The following is a 22,836-nucleotide window of genomic DNA, read 5'->3' as shown; positions in this document are numbered from 1 at the left end:
AGCGCCGTCCACCCGCTCCGCTGGGGCCACACCAGCGCCATCCATCCGCTCCGCCTCCATCATATCCCCGCCGGGACCAGGCCAGCGCCGTCAACCCCGCTCCATGATGTCCCCGCCGGGCAGGAGGTCAGCTGACCGACCTCTCGAAGCTCCCATCTCCGCCGAGCCCCGCCCCTCCGCTGCACTCACACAGACACACAGCGCAGCTCCAGAGGGACAGGCTGGAGCAAAGGAGTCCCGGAGCGGCGCTGTGAGATGAGTACGGTGGGGCGCTCAGCGGGAAACATGGGGGATTGGTGGCGCCGGTCGAACACCACAGGGGGGGCGAGAGAGCAGAAGAGGAGCTCACACTGGGCAGAGGCCGTAGTTGCGCCCTAGGTGGTAGTGCGCCCTAGGCGGCTGCCTACTTCGCCTAGTGGTAGCGCCGGCCCTGCTCTGAGATCAAATGAGATTTGGCTCTTTCAGGGTGATGCAGCCATAGTAGATTTTTTCAGGCACGCTCAACCCTCTTGACAAATGCCAAGATGGTCACCTTAGGAAACAAACAAAAAAAACAAGTCAACACCAATAACATAAAAAGAAGCCTACCGCACCTAGTATTTCCAGGCGGTCTCCCATCCAGGTATTAACAAGGCGCGACCCTTTCTAGCCTCTGAGATCAGCAGAGATTGGGCGCTTTCAGGGGGATGTGCCCATAGGCAATCTCTTTGGGCACTCTCATCCCTCTTGAAAAATGCCAAGATAGTCACCCTGGGAAACAAGCGAAAAAAAACAGGTCAACGCCAACAACATAAAAAGAAGAATACGGCACCTGGTATTCCAAGGCCGTCTCCCATTCAAGTACTAACTAGGCCCAACCCTTCTTAGCCTCTGAGATCAGAAGAGATAGGGTGCTTTCAGGGTGATGTGGCTGTAAGCGATCTCTTTAGGCACTCTCAACCCTCTTGACAAATGCCAAGATGATCCCTTTGGGAAACAAGCGAAAAAAACAGGTCAACACCAACAACATAAAAAGAAGCCTGCGGCATCTGGAAAACCCAGGCGGTCTCCCATCCAGGTACAAACCAGGCCCAACCCTGCTTAGCCTCTGAGACCAAACGAGATTGGGCGCTTTCAGGGTGTTGTGCCCATAGGCAATTTCGTTGTGCACTCTCAACCCTCTTGACACATGCCAAGATGGTCACCTTGGGAAACAAGGGAAAAAAAACAGGTCAACGCGACAACATAATGAGAAGCCTACGGCACCTGGTATTCCCAAGCTTTCTCCCATCCAGGTACTAACCAGGCCCATCGCTGCTTAGCCTCCGAGATCAGATGAGATTAGGCTCTTTCAGGGTGATTTGGCTGTAGGCACTCTCTTTGGGCACTCTGAAGCCTCTTGACAAAGGCCAAGATGGTCACCTTGGGAAACAAGCTAAAAAAAACAGGTCAAAGCCAACAACATAAAAAGAAGCCTATGGCATCCAGTATTCCCAGGCGATCTCCCAATCAAGACACTAACCAGACCAGATCCTTCTATGGCACCTGGTCTTCCCAGGCAGTCTCCCATCCAGGTACTAACCAGGCCTGACGCTGCTGAGCCTCTGAAATCAGACGAGATCGGGTGCTTTCAGGTTGATGTGGCCGTAAGTGTTCTCTTCAAGACACGCCTAACCCTCTTGACAAACGCCAAGATGGTCGCCTTGAGAACAACAGACAAAGCCAACAACATAAAAGGAAGCCTATGGGCTTACAGCGGACCTTAAAAGATGGGACCCACTAGCTCTGTCATGGTTCGGACGCTGTAATGTGTTGAAGATGAACGCGTTGCCACGACTTCTGTATCTACTACAAGCCTTACCTATCAAAATACCCCAGACTTTCTTTCATTCGGTTCGCTCAATCTTTATCAAGTTCCTCTGGCGCGGAAAACATATGCGTATTGGTAGGGCAATGCTATTGCGACCGAAATTGCGGGGAGGTATTGGCTTCCCGGACCCTGCTCTATATTACACAGCGAGGCACATGACACCGGTGGTTGACTGGTGCCGGTGTTCTGCCATATACTGTCCGGCCATGATATAGTGTCCGCTGTGTACTCCGAAGCTGAACGGCTCCTGCGCGGTGAGTGGAGGTGGTAGCCCCACCATCCAAGCGGACATAGGGTTGTGAATATTAGCCACTTCCCGACCAGCGCACGACGATGTACGTCGACAGCATGGCACGGGCAGGCATATTGGCGTACATGTACGTCCAATATTCGTTGCCGCCGTGCCATCGGGAGCGCGCCGCCGGCGGCGCGCTCCCGCGCTGGTCGGGACCCCCGTGAGTCCGGTCGCGGGACCCGCGGACTCGATCGCCGCGGGCATCCCCGCGATCGTCTCACGGAGCGGCGGAAGTGAGGAAATGCTGTATAAACAACATTTTCTCATTCTGCCTAGCAACTAGTGACGCTGATCTCTGCTCCATGTGATTGGAGCAGAGATCAGTGTACACTAAATGAAAGCCCAACCCCCCCACAGTTAGTAACACTCCCCTAGGAACACTTAACCCCTACACTGCCACCCACTGGTTAACCCTTTCACTGCCAGTGTCATTTACACAGGAATCACTGCATTTATATAGCAGTGATTACTGTATAAATGACAATGGTCCCAAAAATGTGTCAAAAATGTCCGATGGGTCCCCGACAATGTCGCAGTCACAATAAAAATCGCAGATCGCCGCCAGTACTAGTAAAAATAAAATAATAAAAAATTATTAATAAAAATGCTATAAAACTATCCCTATTTTGTAAACGCTATAACTTTTGCGCAAACCAATCAATAATCGCTTATTGCGATTTTTTTTACCAAAAATATGTAGACGAATACGTATTGGCCTAAATTGAGGGAAAAAAATGTTTTTTTATATATTTTTGGGGGATATTTATTATAACAAAAAGTAAAAAAATAATGCGTTTTTTTCAAAATTGTCGCTCTATTTTTGTTTATAGCGCAAAAAAAAAAACCGCAGGGGTGATCAAATACCACCAAAAGAAAGCTCTATTTGTGGGAAAAAAAGGACGTTAATTTTGTTTGAGAGCCACGTCGCACGACCGCGCAATTGTCAGTTAAAGCGACGCAGTGCCGAATCGCAAAAAGTGGTCTGGTCTTTGACCAGCAAATTGGTCCGGTCTGAAAGTGGTTAGAGGGCCCCTCGCAGGCGAGCTTCGCTCGCCACGCTTCGGGCTTGGCTTCGCTGCGCTCGGCTCTTTTATATTCTTACTCTATGTCCACTTGGATAGTGGGGATAGAACCTGTACTGCCGTTCATGCTCGCAATTTTTGGAATCTGTGTTGCTGTGTACTGCGCATGCGCAGTACACAGCGGACACTATCCGATGGGGGACCATATGTGATAAGACACCGGCATGGGGAACTGAAGCTATGGGTCAAGCTAGAGCAGGAGATGGCGCGGGTTCCACTGGCTGGTCTGCCTTGGGCGGGGAGGCCATTGGAGCCCTGTGTGACTACTCACCCATTAATTGGCCCCTCGCTCGCCGAGATGGATAGTTTTTTTTACCTTTCCCACCTGACTAACTTCCCTTCTCCTATGACCCCAATTATTGGACATCCTAGATTCCCTCCGGGCCTGTCTGACCAGGCCTTTACCAGGCAAGCCCCGAAAGGGCTTCTGAGAGCAGCCCTATTTCTTGGACCCACGGGCTTGATTCCCATGGGAACCATACTGCTAGAGCAAGTACCTGTTGCATTGGATAGCTGGAGAGCTAGACAGCTAATCCATTTCCTCGGATCACTACCTAACCATTCGTTCTTCTCTAGACAATTCCACCCCTTCAAGGAACTTTGCCTGGATGATGGCCCAATTCATGGTTCCCTCTCTAGGTCCTACCTAATCCTGACAGATGCACAATCCTCCACGGATCCACCCTTCCTAGCTAAATGGAAAAGGGACTTACAAACTACATTCTCCAAACCACAGAAGGACAGAATACTCTTTTTCGCCCATAAGTCGTCACTCTGCAGTAAATATCAGGAGATCTCATATAAGCTGATCACATGCTGGTATCGTACACCGGTGGTGTTGGCCAAAATATTCCCCGGTCAATCTGACCACTGCTGTCGCTGTGGGCAACAGGCTGGCACCATTCTCCACATTTTCTGGGAATGCCCTAAATTACAAACATTCGGGCAGCCTGTCCTGAGACTCATCCACAAGTTCACAGACATTTCCTTAGCCAATGATCCCGCAGCAGTTCTTCTCAATCTAACTCCTATGTCGATAAAGCGTTATCATAAGTCGTTACTTAAACATCTCCTCAAGGCAGCTAGGGCCTGCATCCCAAGTCAGTGGAAAGAGCAATCTGCTCCAATGGTGACCCAGTGGTTCGCAAGGGTTAATGATATTGAACGAATGGAAGACCTGACTGCCACAATGAGGGATAAAACGGAGGAGCATGGGAACAGATGGTTCTACTGGACCCAGTTTCGCTTTTCGGAAGAATACCTCCGCGAGACATAGTAAGCTCATGGTGATCGTTGGAGATCGCTGTTCCAAACGTTGGACAGCTGATGAGCTGGTGAGCCGAGGGCGTCTCTTGCTCCCTGGGAGGGGACCCCATCCTATCCACTCTACCCACGACACCCCCTTACCCCTTCTTTTCCTTTTCTGCCATTTCCTTCCCCAATCTTCTCTTTCCCCTTCTCCCTCCTTTCAGTTCTACTATTTCCCTTCTTAACTCAAAAAAGGGAAAAGAAAATGGTATGTTCCGACCCCATTTGACTACTACACAATACTCTTCCTCTATCTATGGATATCTAAACTCTTCGAAGGTAGCAGGGCTAGTATCAATAATATTTTAAGTGGTAGAGGATCCCAACGAGATGGAGCTTTAATCTCATCTTGATATGACCGCAAAGCTGTACACGTGCTATTCTCCTCGGACTTCTTACCATTGGCTCTGATATCCATGCAATATGATCGTTTGTTTGTAACTATTTGTATCACACATTCTGTGAAGTTGCCTTTGCATTGTATGTCGCATACTACTAAATAAAAAAAAAAAAAAAAAAAAAAAGCCTATGGTATCTGGTATTTCCAGGCGGTCTCCCATCCAGGTACTAACCAGGCCCGACACTGTTTAGCATCCGAGATCAGACGAGATTGGGCGCTTTCAGGGTGATGGGGCCGTAGGTGATCTCTTTGGGCACTCTCAACCCTCTTGACAAACGCCAAGATGGTTACCTTGGGAAACAAGTGAAAAAAAAACCAGGTCAAGGCCAACAACATAAAAAGAAGCCTACAGCACCTAGTATTCCCAGGTGGTCTCCAATCCAGGTACTAGCAAGGCCCAACCCTGTTTAGCTTCTGAGATCAGAGGAGATCGAGCGCTTTCAGGGTTATGTGCCCATAGGCAATCTCTTTGGGCATTCTCAACCCTCTTGACAAATGCCAAGATAGTCACCTTGAGATACAAGCGAAAAAAAACAGGTCAATGTCAACAACATAAAAAGAAGAATACGGCACCTGGTATTCCAACGCCATCTCCCATCCAGGTACTAACTAGGCCCAACCCTTCTTAGCCTCAGAGAAGAGAAGAGATAGGGCTCTTTCAGGGTGATGCTGCTGTAAGCGATCTCTTTGGGCACTCTCATCCCTCTTGACAAATGCCAAGATGGTCACCTTGGGAAACAAGCAAAAAAAAAAAAAATGAATCAACGCCAACAACATAAAAAGAAGCCTACAATAACTGGTATTCCCAGGTGGTCTCCCATCCAGGTACTAACCAGGCCCGACTCTTCTTAGCCTCCAAGGTCAGACGAGATTGGGTGCTTTCAGAGTGATGTGGCCATAGGCAATCTCTTCAGGCACTCTCAACCCTCTTGACAAACACCAAGATGGTCACTTTGGGAAACAAGCGGAAAAAAAACAGGTCAACGCCAACAACATAAAAAGAAGTCTACGACACCTGGTATTCCCAGGCGGTCTCCCCTCCAGGTACTAACAAGGCCTGACTCTTCTTAGCTTCCAACATCAAACGTGATCGGGTGCTTTCAGGGTGATGTGCCTGTAGGCAATCTCTTCAGGCACTTTCAACCCTCTTGACAAACGCCAATTTGGTCACCTTGGGAAACAAGCAAAAAAATAAAAATAAGTCGGAAGCTAGAGACAAAACGGCCCGAGTCCTCAATTTAATCCATGCGGCGCATGTACAGGGAAGGCCCTTGCTTATGTTGTCAACGGACGTGGAGAAGGCCTTTGACAGGGTGGCCTGGCACTTTATGCAGGCCACCCTGAAACATATAGGTCCAATATATATATATATATCCAATGCAACAGGTACTTGCTCTAGCAGTATGGTCCCCATGGGAATCAAGCCCGTGGGTCCAAGAAATAGGGCTTCTCTCAGAAGCCCTTTCGGGGCTTGCCTGGTAAAGGCCTGGTCAGACAGGCCCGGAGGGAATCTAGGATGTCCAATAATTGGGGTCATAGGAGAAGGGAAGTTAGTCAGGTGGGAAAGGTGAAAAAAACTATCCATCTCGGCGAGCGAGGGGCCAATTAACGGGTGAGTAGTCACACAGGGCTCCAATGGCCTCCCCGCCCAAGGCAGACCAGCCAGTGGAACCCGCACCATCTCCTGCTCTAGCTTGACCCATAGCTTCAGTTCCCCATGCCGGTGTCTTATCACATATGGTCCCCCATCGGATAGTGTCCGCTGTGTACTGCGCATGCGCAGCGAGGCCAAGCCCGAAGCGTGGCGAGCGAAGCTCGCCTGCGAGGGGCCCTCTAATATTCACAACCCTATGTCCACTTGGATGGTGGGGCTACCACCTCCACTCACCGCGCATGAAAATCTCCGAAGCTTCGTCTGCTCCGTACTGCGCATGCGCAGTACGGCGCAGACACTATATCATGGCCGGACAGTATATGGCAGAACACCGGCACCAGTCAACACCGGTGTCATGTGCGTCGCTGTGTAATATAGAGCAGGGTCCGGGAAGCCAATACCTCCCCGCAATTTCGGTCGCAATAGCATTGCCCTACCAATACGCATATGTTTTCCACGCCAGAGGAACTTGATAAAGATTGAGCGAACCGCATGAAAGAAAGTCTGGGGTATTTTGATAGGTAAGGCTTGTAGTAGATACAGAAGTCGTGGCAACGCGTTCATCTTCAACACATTACAGCGTCCGAACCATGACAGAGCTAGTGGGTCCCATCTTTTAGGGTCCACTGTAAGCCCATAGGCTTCTTTTTATGTTGTTGGCTTTGACCTGTTTTTTTTGCTTGTTTCTCAAGGCGACCATCTTGGCGTTTGTCAAGAGGGTTGGGCGTGTCTTGAAGAGAACGCTTACGGCCACATCAACCTGAAAGCACCCGATCTCGTCTGATTTCAGAGGCTAAGCAGCGTCAGGCCTGGTTAGTACCTGGATGGGAGACTGCCTGGGAAGACCAGGTGCCATAGAAGGATCTGGTCTGGTTAGTGTCTTGATTGGGAGATCGCCTGGGAATACTGGATGCCGTAGGCTTCTTTTTATGTTGTTGGCTTTGACCTGTTTTTTTTAGCTTGTTTCCCAAGGTGACCATCTTGGCCTTTGTCAAGAGGCTTCAGAGTGCCCAAAGAGAGTGCCTACGGCCAAATCACCCTGAAAGAGCCCAATCTCATCTGATCTCGAAGGCTAAGCAGCGATGGGCCTGGTTAGTTCCTGGATGGGAGACAGTTTGGGAATACCAGGTGCCATAGGCTTCTCATTATGTTGTCGGCGTTGACCTGTTTTATTTTCCCTTGTTTCCCAAGGTGACCATCTTGGCATGTGTCAAGAGGGTTGAGAGTGCACAAAGAAATTGCCTACGAGCACAACAACCTGAAAGCGCCCAATCTCGCTTGGTCTCAGAGGCTAAGCAGGGTTGGGCCTGGTTTGTACCTGGATGGGAGACCGCCTGGGTTTTCCAGATGCCGCAGGCTTCTTTTTATGTTGTTGGTGTTGACCTGTTTTTTTCGCTTGTTTCCCAAAGGGATCATCTTGGCATTTGTCAAGAGGGTTGAGAGTGCCTAAAGAGATCGCTTACAGCCACATCACCCTGAAAGCACCCTATCTCTTCTGATCTCAGAGGCTAAGAAGGGTTGGGCCTAGTTAGTACTTGAATGGGAGACGGCCTTGGAATACCAGGTGCCGTATTCTTCTTTTTATGTTGTTGGCGTTGACCTGTTTTTTTTCGCTTGTTTCCCAGGGTTTTGGCATTTTTCAAGAGGGATGAGAGTGCCCAAAGAGATTGCCTATGGACACATCACCCTGAAAGCGCCCAATCTCCGCTGATCTCAGAGGCTAGAAAGGGACGCGCCTTGTTAATACCTGGATGGGAGACCGCGTGGAAATACTAGGTGCGGTAGGCTTCTTTTTATGTTGTTGGCATTGACTTGTTTTTTTTGTTTGTTTCCCAAGGTGACCATCTTGGCGTTTGTCAAGAGGGTTGAGCGTGCCTGAAAAAATCTACTATGGCTGCATCACCCTGAAAGAGCCAAATCTCATTTGATCTCAGAGGCTAAGCAGGTTTGGGACCTGGTTAGTACGTGGATGGGAGACCGCCTGAGATTTCTCGATGCCATAGGCTTTTTTTTTAAGTTGTTGGCATTGACTTATTTTTTATTTTTTGTTTTATTCTTTTACTAAGTACAAGTAGAACAACACAAATGTAACAGTCAACCATACAGCATGACCCAGGGTCACAATTACATGGTAACAAAAAATAGGCAGCCAAATAACTCTGGGTTCTCAGAGGGGAGTCCTAGAGTTTCATGCAGAAAAGAGAGAAACCCCACCTCCGACATGTAGTACAGTATAACTAATGCAGCTCCGTTCGGACAAATGTAATCATGGAGAACAACTGGGACCACAGCGAGCCAGCTTATCATGACCTACGTGAACCAGAGTAAAATATGAGCCGGTCGTGTCCAGAACCCTGGGGTTCTTCTGGGTCCCAAAGGCTAGTAAGGAGACAAGGCATAGTCAAAAGGGAGGACGGGGGAAGAAGAGAGTGCAAAGACGGAGAGAGAGGAGGGGGGGGATGGCGGCGGGGAAAAATAGAAAAATAAAGACAAAAAATGAGGGGGGGGGGGGAATGCCACCCAGGGCAGACATGGCCTACGTAGGTAAACGTTAAATGTTCAGTCGTTTTCTGGGACAGGGGCGCTGCTCACCTCCCGAATGTAGTCTCAAGTACCAGTAAAATACCTCCAGGGCCTCCATGTAACACTAAATGCCTCTTCAGTGTTGTGAAGGGTGGCGGTCAATTCTTCCATCCGGAGAATATGATTGACTTTGGAATACCACAGCACGTTGGATGGGGGCTGAGGCTGCCTCCACAGTGTGGGAATGCAGACCCGGGCGGCGTTCAGGAGTTGCATCGTGAGGGTTTTTTTGTATTTTCGAACAGGCTGTTCGGTCAAGTGTAGAAGGCACGCTGCTGGGTTGTCTGCGATATCTACATTTCTGAGAGTTTTTATCGTCCCGGTCACCTCCACCCAAAAGTTCCTCAAGGCCGGGCATGCCCAGAAAATGTGTCCCATGGTCCCCATATCTGAATTGCACCTCCAACAAACATCCGGGATCGATCTATTCATTTTATTCAGAAGGTATGGGACTCTATACCAGCGTGAGACTATCTTGTATCCTGATTCTTGATATTGGTTTGCGATGGAAGCTTTATGTACTAATGTCAGGATCTTCCCTATCTGTTGTGGGGTAAATGTGTTGCCAAATGCAATCTCCCATTTGTGGATAAATGGTGGGGTCGACTCTTCCTCCTGACTACTTAATATGTTGTACAGGAGGGAGAGGGTGTGTCGCACAGGTTCCTTTTTGTGACAGATGACTCATAGGGCGTCAGGTCTCTAGGAGTGTAGGGGGCCCTTTGTATGGCCAGAAGAAAGTGACGAAGTTGATAAGCATTAAACAATTCAAGCGGAGGGTCAGAAAGCTCGGCGACAGTTTGCGTGGTCGGGAGCCCTCCCGAGGGCCACACCTCTCCCAGACGCTGTTTCCCCACCACTGTCAACTGTCGCAGTTTATTGTTGGTAAATCCCGGTGGGAAGTCTGGATTACCTATAACCGGAGTCATTGGTGACGGCAGGGGAGCAATGTGTGTGCAGCGGAACAACCTCCGCACAACAGCCAACGTAGCTCCCACTACGGGGTGATCTCTGAGGTCTTTTGGTAGGGAGGACAGGAGCCACGGGGAGGTCAATAGGGGAATGGATCCATCCTCAATCTCCATCTCCACCCACTGCTTGTGTGGGCCATTACAATGCCAATCAACGACTCTCGCTAGCAGAGTCGCTCTGTTGTATTGTCTCAGATCTGGGAGACCCAGACCCCCCTTGTCCTTTGGTCTGGCAAGCAATTGCAAACGGGCTCTGGGCAGTTTGCGCGGCCAAATAAAGTCCCGGAGCAGCACCTGCAGTTGTCTGAAAAAAATTGGGGGTAACCGGATCGGTAATGTCTGGAACAAGTATAAAATCCGCGGGAGGGCCGTCATTTTGAATGCATTACAGCGCCTGAACCAGGTCAGTGTTAAAGCATGCCAGTTTCCCAAATCAGATTTCAGTCTATCCAGGAGAGGGACAAAATTAAGCGGGTACAATTGCGCCAAATCCGCTGCGATGTCAACGCCCAGGTAACGTATAGATTTTTCAGCTCAGTAGAATGGAAAAGCGGAGCGTAGCCTCTTGGCCTCACCATCCGGGACCGATATATTCAATACAGCCAAAGGTGCAATTGATTTTATAGTTTGATAGGCTGCCGTATCGCCGGAGAGCCGCGAGTATATTGGGAAGCGAAATGTGTGGATTGGAGACGAAAAAAATTAGATCGTCAGCGCATGCCGCAATTTTGTGGTGTGCCGAGGGTTTGGATATGCCAGTAATATTCGGGTCATTCCGAACGTGACACATAAGTGGTTCCAGTGTCAGAATAAAAATTAGGGGAGACAGAGTACACCCCTGCCTCGTCCCATTAGTGATGGGGAAAGAGTCCGAGCACTCTGAAAGCACCCAATCTCATCTGATCTTGGAGGCTAAGAAGAGTCAGGCCTGGTTAGTACCTGGATGGGAGACCACCTGGGAATACCAGTTATTGTAGGCTTCTTTTTATGTTGTTGGCCTTGATTCGTTTTGTTTTTTTTTCGCTTGTTTCCCAAGGTGACCATCTTGGCATTTGTCAAGAGGGTTGAGAGTGCCCAAAGAGTTCGCTTACAGCAGCATCACCCTGAAAGAGCCCTATCTCTTCGCATCTCTGAGGCTAAGAAGGGTTGGGCCTAGTTAGTCCCTGGATGGGAGATGGCTTTGGAATACCAGGTGCCGTAGTCTTCTTTTTATGTTGTTGACATTGACCTGTTTTTTTTTCGCTTGTTTCCCAAGGTGACTATCTTGGCATTTGTCAAGAGGGTTGAGAGTGCCCAAAGAGATTGCCTATGGGCACATAAGCCTGAAAGCGCCCGATCTCCTCTGATCTCAGAGGCTAAACAGGGTCGGGCCTTGCTAGTACCTGGATTGGAGACCACCTGGGAATACTAGGTGCTGAAGGCTTATTTTTATGTTGTTGGCGTTGACTTGTTTTTTTTTTTTTGTTTGTTTACCAAGGTGACCATCTTGGTGTTTGTCAAGAGGGTTGAGAGTGCTTGAAGAGCTCGCCTATGGCCACATAACCCTGAAAGCAACAGATCTCATCTGATCTCAGAGACTAAACAGGGTCGGGCCTTGTTAATACCTGGATGGGAGACCACCTGGGAATACTAGGTGCTGTAGACTTCTTCTCATGTTGTTGGCGTTGACTTGATTTTTTTGTTTGTTTCCCAAGGTGACCATATTGGCGTTAGTCAAGGTTGAGAGTGCCTGAAGAAATCTCCTACGGCCACACCACCCTAAAAGAGCCCAATCTCATCTGATCTCAGAGGCTAAGCAGGGTTGGGACCAGTTTAGTACCTGGATGGGAGACCGCCTGGGATTTCCAGATGCCGTAGGCATCTTTTTATGTTGTGGCCATTGACCTATTTTTTTCCGCTTGTTTCCAAGGTGACCATCTTGGTGTTTGTCAAGAGAGTTGAGAGTGCCTGAAGATATCGGCTACGGCCACCCTGAATCTGTTCCATCTCGTCTGATCTTGGAGGCTAAGCAGACCAGCAGGCCTGGTTAATGCCTGTATGGGAAACCACCTGGGAATACCAGGTGTCGTAGGCTTCTTTTTTTTTTTCAAATATAATTTTTTCTCCAAATAGGGGAAGACGGTCCCCCGAGTACATAATGCAACAGAGAAATACAGAGCAAAAAGCAGCTGAACAATACTTGATACAGGTATATTCGCAACTGTGAGTCTGCCTTCCATCAATCACAATGATTCGAGGCACGGATAAAGTACTGTACCAAGATCCAGGGTCACACAAACCCCCAGGTCCCTCCGGCATAATCCATCCAGAGGGGGGTGTGGGGCCGTCATTCCCAATTTTCCACTCTTTCCAAAAGAGAGAGGGGGTGGAGGGGGTGAGAGATAGGGGAGGTAGGCAGAAAAGAGAAGGGTTGAAAGATCAGAAAAGGAGAAGAGGGGACGAGACACGATGGCAGCCACTGTCCAAGGGGCCAGTCAAGGAAAGCTCAGAGCACTAAGGCGATAGCAGGCGACATCCTTCCAGCAAGAATATAAAGGTATTCCAGATGTCTCAGGTTTTTTTAAAAAATTCTTGTATACCTTGTGATGTGAGGATCAAGTCCTCCATTTTTTTTAATGTCCTCTATTTTCCTAAGCCAGTGGGTAATGAAAGGGGGGGGACATTTTTTCCAATAGAGAGGGATGCAGGATTTCGCCGCATTTATCACATGCCGTAAAATAGATTTTTTTGTACTTCTTAAAGGGGAGGGCCACCCTGAAAAACAAAAAAATGTTAAAAATTACAAAAAAATCTAAAAAAAAAAAAAATGAAAAAATTTTTTTTTTTATACTTACCAGAAATGCCTGTTGCTAGGCACTTTCTCCTAATCTTCCTCTTCCTCCTCCGCGGAGATCTTCTGTCTTCTGTCTTCGTCGCGGCGTCTTCTGGGTAATGAGTCTCGCTGTGTTCTGGGAACTGTGTGTTCCAGAACACAGCGCGTCCCATTCAGAAAGCGCTGCTGGACTCGCGCATGCGCAGTAGCTGTGGGACTCGCGCATGCGCAGTAGGAAACGGGCAGTGAAGCCATAAGGCTCTGCTGCCTGTTTCCCTTACAAGGGATGGCGGCGCCGGGACCCGAGAGCCGAGGGACGGGTCGGCCTCGGGCGGCCGACATCGCAGGCGCCCTGGACAGGTGAGTGTGTTTATTAAGTCAGCAGCTGCAGTGTTTGCAGCTGCTGACTTTTTTTTTTTTTTTTTTTTTTATAACCGGCCCTCCACTTTAATGGGAATCTGTGAATGGTGCAAGAGAAAGAATGCAGCCTCTTCCTGGATGGAGAAGTCTGTGAATTTTTGTGTTATGCATCGGATCTCTGTCCAGAAGTCCACCAAGCTGAGGCAGGACCAAAAAATGTGCAGCAACGTGCCCTCTTCTTCTCCACACCTCCAGCATATGTTCGAGGAAGAGGAGAAACATTTCTGCAGCTTTGATGGTGTCAAATACCACCTGGTGAGAAGTTTAAAATTCGTCTCCTGTATCTTCGTGCACAGCGACATTTTGAGAGCCAAAGTGATAATGCGTTGTCTCTGTGCTGGGGAAAATTAGCAATTAAGGTCCTTTTCCCAGTTGGACAGACAGGTTAAGTGTGGGTAATCTGTTTGAGAGAGAATGTGGGCCAAAGGGCCTTCGCTCCTGCATAGAGTCTCAAACTCCGACTGAGGGCGGGCGAACGTTTGAGGATTGGGGATGGAATGGAGAAAATGATGTAGTTGCGCCGCTCTCCAAAAAGGCAGTTGGAAAAGCCCTGTCGGATCTGTTAGGGTTGAGAAAGAAGGCCATTTTCCATCAATGACGAATTTAGACGCATTGTCTAGGTTGGAATTTCTAAGTGGGTCCCCAGTTCAAAGGTTGGATGGCCACGTATAGGGAATAGGGGGGAAGTCAAAGACGTGAGTGTGTTTTGGGTAGCGATCAGGTGACTGACTTTCAACTAAGCCCCTATAGTGGGATGTGACATAAATTCTGTGGGGGAATACTTATAGCACCACATGGCGCTTCTTAGCGGAATTCGGGAGTGAGCTTAGAAAGTTTGTTTCGATTCCAGTCCAATACATGCCCCAGATGGGAGGCCAGGTAGTAGCGTCGCAAGTTAGGGAGAACAAACCCTCCCTGTTGTTTAGACAATGTCAGCTGTGACCGCTTAAGTCTGGGATTTTTGTGGGCCCAGTTAAATTGAGTGAGCAAGGATTGAGCTTGCTTAAAAAACAGGACTGGAATCTGGATCGGGAGAGCTTGGAAAAGATAAGTAAATTTAGGGAGTATGTTCATTTTAATGAGATTGCATCTGCTGAACCAGGAATGGAGGCCAGAATGCCACCCGTGAAGCAAACTGCGGATCTTAGTGACAAGGGGTGGGGGGAAGTTCAACATAAACGTACGCGCGATGTCCGGTGGAATGTAAGTACGTGAGTATATCTTACTTATCCATGCCAGCATCCGTTCACTCAGACCTATATGGCGAAGGACCGAGAACATTAATGTCCATTTGACCCGATCAAAAGCCTTCTCGGCATCAGTACTCATGAAAAGACAAGGGGTCCCAGATGACTTTGCTTTACGGATCAGGGTAAGCACCTTAGTGGTGTTGTCCCTATCTTCCCTGGTGGGAATAAAACCTAACTGGTCAATATGTATAAGGGACTACAAGTGATGTGCCAATCACGTGGCGAGGAGTTAGAGAATAGTTTTAGGACCGAATTTTGGAGGGAAATGGGTCTGTAGCTCCCACATAGGCCTGGGTCCTTGCCCTCCTTAGTTATCAACGAGATGTGGGCTCTAAGGGTATCCTCAGGAAAATAAATTCACCAAGCGCAGGCCGAGAATAGGGAGGAAGGTCTTAAAGTATTGTGCGGTATATCCGTCAGGGCCCGGAGCCTTACCCACCTTCGGAGGTCCCACGGCCGTCTGGACTTCTTCCAGTGTGATCGGGTCCTCCAAGTACTCCCGTGATTCCGATGAGAGGGTTGGTAGACCAGAACCGGTTACATATCTGTCTATATTGTCCTGTCCAGACCCTGAATCGGGCAGGTTGTAGAGATCAGAGTAACATTTTTCAAAGACTTCGACTATTTGGGTTGGGGTAGAGGCCCTCTGGCCATTCTCATCTATCAACTGTGGTATGTAAGAGCCAAATTTCAACTCCTTTACCGACCTGGCTAAGATTTTTCTGCATGTGTCCTCTGATTCCTACGTCAGTTTACGACAAAACTGGAGTGCCGCTTTCGCTTTATAATGGAGTAGGACAGCAATATGGGTATGGAGTGTCCCCAATTCAATCTCTAAGGTCCGTAAGGGGGTATGTTTATGTTTCGCTTACACAGAGGCAAGTTCACGAAACAGATTAGCAAGCTGTTCCTTCCGTGTTCGTTTGATGCGCGCCCCGTGCCTGATAAGTACCCTGCGGAGTACTGACTTGTGAGCCTCCCAAATTATCCCCGGGTCACAGTCCTGCTTTAGTTTTCTTGGAAATAAAGGTCCAATTCCCTGGTCACATCTGCTAAAACTTCCGGTATCTGGAGGAGGCTCTCATTAAGGTGCCAGAATAGAGACCTAGGTGAGGGGTAGGGAGCGAGGAGCAAGAGGCAGAAGTGTCAACCGATGGCGAAAGGGGACATTAAAGTCCCCACCTAATATCAATTGGCCCTCCCGAAAGTCACATAATCTGTGCAGGGTAGTTCTGAGGAACGTGTCTTGGTGATCATTGGGAGCGTACACAGTGGCAAATGTAAAAAGGCGCTCTCCAATGTGGCCCCTAAGAAAAAGATATTGGCCCCCAGGGTCCACCAGAGAATCCTGGAGAACCCAGGGGAGCCTGCTAGAGATCAGAATGGAGAGGAGGGGTTAGTAGAGTGGTAGACCTTAGGGAAGGATCTCGACCATAGAAAGGGGAGGCTAGTATTTTTAAAATGTGTTTCTTGTATAAAGGCCACATCAGTACAGGATGTGTTCAGTTCTCACAGGAGGATCCACCATTTTTCAGGGGAGTTCAGTCCCTTAACGTTTAGAGAGGTGACCTTGACTGAGTCTGCCATCGCTCCTCGGGGAGGGGGAGGGGGACATCAGAGAAAAGCAAAGAAAGTTGAACCAAGGTAGGTTTTGGGTAGGTAATGCATGGCGGGAACTAAGGGGGAGAAAGGAAGGGCAAATGGAAGGAAAGGTAAAGGGAAAAAGAGGCCGGGCACCTCAACCCCAGGGGGAGAGGGAAATTAAGGGTTGTCCGCACTCAACAGTACAGGAAGGGTATACTAAAACAGCACAATTATGCTATAGCGCTTACCAGATGTACACTGGGTTTAAAGCGCTGTCCTACTTGGGTTATTGGGTAGACAGGTCGGAGAGGGAGCCCCCGAATCCTAGTCCCCCCAGTCCCGGCAGTGGTAAATGTCACGTCTGATACCGGTATGCAAATAAAAGACAATCAGTAACATCAAAGAAACAAAAAACAATAGTATAACCAAAACAGAGGTAGAGCATATAACTGTCAGCACTGAGGGGTCTCCTCGGCTCGCCCTAAACATAGGCATGCACGAGGGAGCCCGTCACAACAGAAAAGGCATCACAGAATGGGATCCACCACCCCCCGTCCCATACCCCTAAAGTACATGCAGTCCCCGGACAAATGCATTTCTCCCTTTGGCAGATTGTCCTCTCCTTACCCCCCTCTCCCCCGTCCACGGCCCGGGGGGAAAAGGGGCAGGGAAGGGGGGAAAGGGGGAGTGGAAGGGGGGAAAGGGGGAGTGGAAGGGGGAAAGGGGGAGGGAAAGGAGGGAAGGGAAGGGTGGGAAGGGGGGGAGGGAGGGGGGAAACAGGGGAGAGGGGACAAACATGCAGAAATGTCAAGTCCTTTAGCGCACTCCCACCAGCAAACACCCGGACCCCATAAATTTCAACTCCTCCCCTCCATGGTCACCACATCAAGATGAAAGAGGAGCAGCCCTGGTCGGTGCATGGAAAATCCGGCAGGCAAGGGGCTGGGGCCACCATCCCTCCATCCAACGGGAGACTTCACCCGAGCAGCAGTCCTGGGGCCCGCCAATTAGTGTCTCTCCTGCATCGCCATCGGGGGCTGTGTAGAGCATCCAGAGGGAGGCTGGGACCGCCCAAACAGTAAGGGGTAAATCCTCCAGGGGGTCCAGAGTCACCCTGGAGGGAAGCAGTGTCTCGTACCAATAGGCTCAATAAATAAGTCATCCAGGGTCCCCGAAAGCTGCAGAAGGCAATGTCAGCAAAGAGTAGGTGGGAGTCAGAGTGGGGGACAAGGGGCGCATCCAGGGGGAGGGGACACATATGCGGGAATGTCAAGCCCTTCCAGTACAGCGCATTAGGTATCACTCAGACCCCCCAAAGTGCAACTCCCCCATCTAAGGTCAAGACTCCAGAAGGGAAGATGAGCCGCCCTGGTCTGTACATGAAAGAACCTGCTGCCAAGGGGTTGGGGCCATCATCCCTTCCTCCAATGGGAGATGCCACCGGAATGAAAGCCCCGTGTCCTGTCAAGTGGTGCCCCTCTGACAATGTCGTTGTGGTATATGTGGAGCATCCAGGGAGAGGCAGGGACCACCCAAACAGTGAGGGGTAAAGCCTCCAAGGGGGACCGGTGTCAGACAGGAGGATAGCGGTGTCTTGTACAAGTTGGTTAATTAGACAAGTCATTCAGTGTGTTCCTGTGAGCAGCGGAAAGAAAGGTCGGTAAGGATTATGAATGGGTGGGGGCCAGGGAGTGCATAAAACTGCCACCAGATGACCGGGGCAGAGAGGGCAAGGGGATGAAACTCAGATCTGGTAGGTGGGGGCGGGGGTGAGGAGTGTCCCTCATATTACTCACGTTGGCCATACCTTGAAGCTGAGCGCTCTGCATACCCAGGACGTTCTTCTGTATAATCTAGCCTATCTGTATACATTAGCCTGTCTTTTGTACACATTAGTCGGTCCGCTGTATACACTAGTCTGTCTGTATACACTAGTGTATACAGATAAGCTAGATTATACAGAAGAACGTCCTGGGTATGCAGAGATGGAGGCTAGAGTGTATACAGACGGACTAGTGTATACAGAAGACCGGCTAGTTTATATAGGGAGGCTAATGTGTGCAAAAGACAGGCTAGTGTATACAAATAGGCTAGATTATAGAGAAGAACATCTTGGGTATGCAGAGAGAGAGGCTGGGTTACACAGAGAGGCTGGTGTATGCAGACTTGCTAGTGTATACAGACGGACTAGTGTATAGAGAGGCTTGGGTATACAGAGAGCTAATGTATAAAGAGCAGCTAGTGTATACAAAAGACATCCAAGGGTATACAGAGAGACTCGTGTATGCAGAAGACCGGCTAGTTTATACAGAGAGGCTAAAGTGTACAAAACACAGGCTAGATTATACAGTAGCTTCATAAAACTGAGAAATCGTTGCATTACTCTAAATTTAAAATATGTTCCGGTTGCACTGAAAAGACGATATTAGATGAGTGATCTACACATTTCGTTTACTATTTCACTATACCGGCTAAATGTTAATATGTTAATATGTGCTGCGTGTAAGGTAGAAATTAGATGGTTTAGTGTGAGCTGGTTTACCAGGATTTAGAGATAGTAATCTGTTTATACTAGTATATAAATATAGCAAAATAACTATAACGGGTTTAAGTGGAAATACACGAAATAACAGCAACAACGTGTGTAGGTTTTTATCAATCAAGTTCATTACGTGTCTTTAATCATGTAGTGACATTGGAGCACAAGGATGAGCAAGCATAATAACTAACAGAGGATGACATGGCAAAAAGACAAACTGCATTAGAAATGTGAATATGAATTAGAGTTGAAATGCCAATCTCCAGGGCTACGTACAGCAAAGTGTGAGCTAAGCAGCTAAATATTCTGCAATAGCAGAGATTAAGTATTGCAGTCGAAATGAGATCGGAAGCGTTAGTTGCAGTAGCTCCAAAATAACTGAGAAATCATTTCATTACTCTAAATGTAAAAGTTATCCCGGTAGCACTGAGTGGACTGATATTAGATGAGTGATCGTTCTAGTACAAATTCAGTTTCCTATAGCAGAGAGATACCAGCTAAATGTGAGACGAGCAATTAAACTGTTCACGGTAGCTTTGCATTACTCTTAATATGTGCAGCGTGTAAAGAAGCAATAAGATGGATTTGTATTATCCTAAAATTAGCAGTATACGTAATAAAGGTGAGTAGGTAACCTGGATTTAGACATAGCAAACTCTATAATCTAATTTAGCAAAATTAGAAAGGATAATATTGAGACAGTATATACAGGTCGAGTTTAACTGGAAATACACAAAATATCTAGCTTACCTTTACATTGTTCAATAGAGCGTTGCAAAGTAATACCAAGGCAGAATGTCGGAATAGCAATTAGATGAGATGATTGCTGTAATCATGAAATATCAGCAACGCCTAGGTTTCTATCGGATGAGAAAGTATAATAACTGGCAAAGTATGACATGGCAAAGAGACAAATTGCATTAGAGATGTAAGATGGACATGAAATGTCAATCCCCATTGGTTACTTACATGTAAACGCGGCTACATACAGCAAAGTGTGAGCTAAGCAGCTAAAGGGTATTTAAGAGTAAATTGACGTAGCTTGAAAATTCCAACGTGTAAATCGTTCCATTAAATATGTTACGCACGAAGACGGCTTACACTGACTGTTTTCCGTTTCCATTGGTCATCGGCATAATGTATCAGTAACCATGAACATTAATAGTGATAGACAGCTTACATTAGGGTGTATGCATGATGTGAATGTAAAATGAATGTAAAATAGTTGCACTATGTGTTTTTAATGTAATCAAACTGTATTGCTATGCTTTGCTACTGCAACCACTTCTCAATCAAGTCCCACTGCTTTTCTCACTTTTTGCCGCTGTTAAAAAATGTGTTGCAAGTGTTATGTGTTACAAATGGTTATCAGTGTGACAGTTAATGTGGAGAAAAAGTAATACACAAAATAGAGTCAGAAAGAGAATCCTATTGCATAGAGGTAGCGAGAGATGGTTGCATTAATCTTAATGTGCAGTGTGTAAAAGGTTTTAAAAAGATGGTTTTGTGTGACTTTTGATTTAACGTAAAATTAGCTGTAGACATTATAATTTGTTACAATGATTTAGAGATAGTAATCTCTATAAAATAATAATAATAAGTATAGCAAAACAAATTAGGAAAATTTTGAGGCAGTATGTATAGTCGAGATATAGTGAATACACAAAAGGGATCAAGGGATAGTAGCAAAGTCAAGGGATAAATGCAAAGGTACTCTATTTAACAGTAAATTGACGTAGCTTGCAAATTCCAACGTGTAAATCGTTCCATTAATTTTGATGCTCAAGAAGACGGCTTACACTGACTGTTTTCCGTTTCCACTGGAAAGAGAATCCTATTGCATAGAGGTAGCGAGAGATGGTTGCATATGGCAGAAAGACGGCTTACACTGCTTTTCTCACATTTTGCTGCGGTAAAAAGAAATTTTTTGTCACTGTGTTTTAACTGTGACAGATAAGGTGGAGAAAAAGAAGTAATACAGAAAATAGAGTCAAACAGTGGAAACTTTATTTGTCATGACAGCTGATACTTGGTTGAGCAATAAAACTGTTTTATTTAGATGTAAGACTAGTTTTATTCTCTACATATAGGGTTTTCAGAGAGTTGTATAATATAGGCGACCAATAGTTTAAATGGCTTAATATTGTAGGGAGGAAGTATCGCTGTTCAAAGGTAAGAGATTGAAAGCTTAGCTTGAAAATGGCCGAGAAATAGTTGCGTTAGTCTAAATTTAAAGGATATGCCGGTACCAATGAGAAAGCTTATATTAGACTAGTTGATGTTTGCATTACACAATCCTATTATTATTATTATTATTAAGATCCAAGTGCAGAGAGATACTCAGTTAATGTCAGAGATACTCGGTCAATGTCAGAAAAGCAATAAAACTGTTTACATCGTTAGAGAGCGATATTTACATTACTCTTAGTATGTGCAGCATGTCTGGTAGCAAATGGATGGTTTTGTGAACATTTTGCATTAAGGTACAATTAGCGGTAGAACTCATCGAAGTGAATAGATTTAAGCGGATTTTGAGATAGTACTCTCCATTTCTAATAAGAAATATAGAAAAATAAGTCAGGATGGTGTGTCAGGACTGTCACATACTCACAGTCCCGTTACAAATATGCAAAATAGAGCAAAAGAGTACATGGTTTATTTTGATGTATGATAGTTTTATTGCATGCTTGATGTGGATGATTAAAATCGTGTAGTGATCTATATTTAGCATAAGAATGAAAAGGCATAACATGGCAATGAGACAAACTCCATTAGAGATGTGAGCTAGATGAAATGATGAAATGTCTCTGTATAGCCCAGATTGTCTTCTGTTATCACTTAGCATACCCTCTAAATTCACTAGCCTTCTCTATATACACCAGCATGTTTACACTAGCCGGTCTTCTGCATACAATAGCCTGTCTTCGATATACACTAGCCTATGTTCTGAATACACTAGCCCGTCTTCTGTATACATTAGTCTCTCTGTATAAACTAGCATCTCTGTATACCCCAAACTGTCTTCTGTAAAAACTTGTCTCTCTTTATAACCTGTCTAGCCTTTCTTCTGTACACACTCGCTTCTCTGTATACACTAACCAGGCTTCTATATACAATAGCTTCACTCTATGCACTAGCCTCTCTGTATAAACTCGCCTCTCTATATACCCTAGATAGTGTTCTGCATCTCCGTAATGGTAGCCTCTCCGTAGAAGCCAGCCTTTATTCTGTTTTCACTAGCCTTTCTTCTGTATGCTGTAGTCTTCTATATATACTAGCTTCTCTGTACACCCTTGCATCTCTGTAATACACTAAACCCTCTGTATACCACAGCCTGTCTTCTGTATACACTAGACTGTAAACACTAGCTAGAATAAACCAGCCTGTCTTCTGTACCCACTAGAATCTCTGTATACACTACCCAGTCTTCTGTATACACTGTCAGCTTGGATGTATACCCAAGCCTGTCTTCTGTATACACTAGTCTCTCTATATGCACTGTCCTATCTGTATACACTCGACTCTCTCTATACACTAACCTCTCTATATACACTAACATCTTTGTATATACTAGCCTCTCTTTAAATTAGCCTCTCTGTGTACCCCAGCCTCATTGTTTACTCTAGCATCTCTGTATACTCAAGCCTATCTGCGTACACAAGTTTGTATTCTGTATTCACTAGCCTGTATTCACTAGCCTTATATATACTAGCTTCTCGCTTCTCTGTACACCCTTGCATCTCTGTACACTAGACTCTCTGAATACACTAAACCCTCAGTATACCACAGCCTGTCTTCTGTATACATTAGACTGTAAAAACTAGCTAGAATACACCAGCCTGTCTTCTTTACCCAATAGACTCTCTGTATGCACTACCCAGGCTTCTGTATACACTGTCAGATTTGATGTATACCCAAGCCTGTCTTCTGTATACACTAGTTTCTCTATATGCACTGTCCTTACTGTATACTCTCGACCCTCTCTATACATTAACCTCTCTATATACACTAACATCTTTGTATATCTCTCTTTAAATTAGCCTCTCTGTGTACCCCAGCCTCACTGTTTACTCTAGCATCTCTGTATAC

General features: G+C 46.9%; 7 pseudogenes; 3 read left to right on the top strand and 4 right to left on the bottom strand.

The window, feature by feature from the left end:
• Positions 1–1,233: 1,233 nt before the first annotated feature.
• Positions 1,234–1,352, bottom strand: LOC143949906 (5S ribosomal RNA; annotated as a pseudogene).
• A 3,705-nt stretch (positions 1,353–5,057) lies between these two features.
• Positions 5,058–5,176, bottom strand: LOC143949685 (5S ribosomal RNA; annotated as a pseudogene).
• Positions 5,177–5,277: 101 nt separating this feature from the next.
• LOC143949179 (5S ribosomal RNA) lies at positions 5,278–5,396 on the bottom strand (annotated as a pseudogene).
• A 322-nt stretch (positions 5,397–5,718) lies between these two features.
• Positions 5,719–5,837, bottom strand: LOC143946573 (5S ribosomal RNA; annotated as a pseudogene).
• Positions 5,838–7,609: 1,772 nt separating this feature from the next.
• LOC143949855 (5S ribosomal RNA) lies at positions 7,610–7,728 on the top strand (annotated as a pseudogene).
• Positions 7,729–11,668: 3,940 nt separating this feature from the next.
• LOC143949464 (5S ribosomal RNA) lies at positions 11,669–11,787 on the top strand (annotated as a pseudogene).
• Positions 11,788–11,882: 95 nt separating this feature from the next.
• LOC143949885 (5S ribosomal RNA) lies at positions 11,883–12,002 on the top strand (annotated as a pseudogene).
• The last annotated feature ends 10,834 nt before the right edge of the window (positions 12,003–22,836 follow it).

This window comes from Lithobates pipiens, unplaced genomic scaffold (genome assembly GCF_037356315.1).
Source record: "Lithobates pipiens isolate NorthernLeopardFrog02 unplaced genomic scaffold, aLitPip1_a1.2 Scaffold_30, whole genome shotgun sequence".
Classification (NCBI taxonomy): Eukaryota; Metazoa; Chordata; class Amphibia; order Anura; family Ranidae; genus Lithobates; species Lithobates pipiens.
This window is presented reverse-complemented; position numbering and strand designations above follow the sequence as displayed.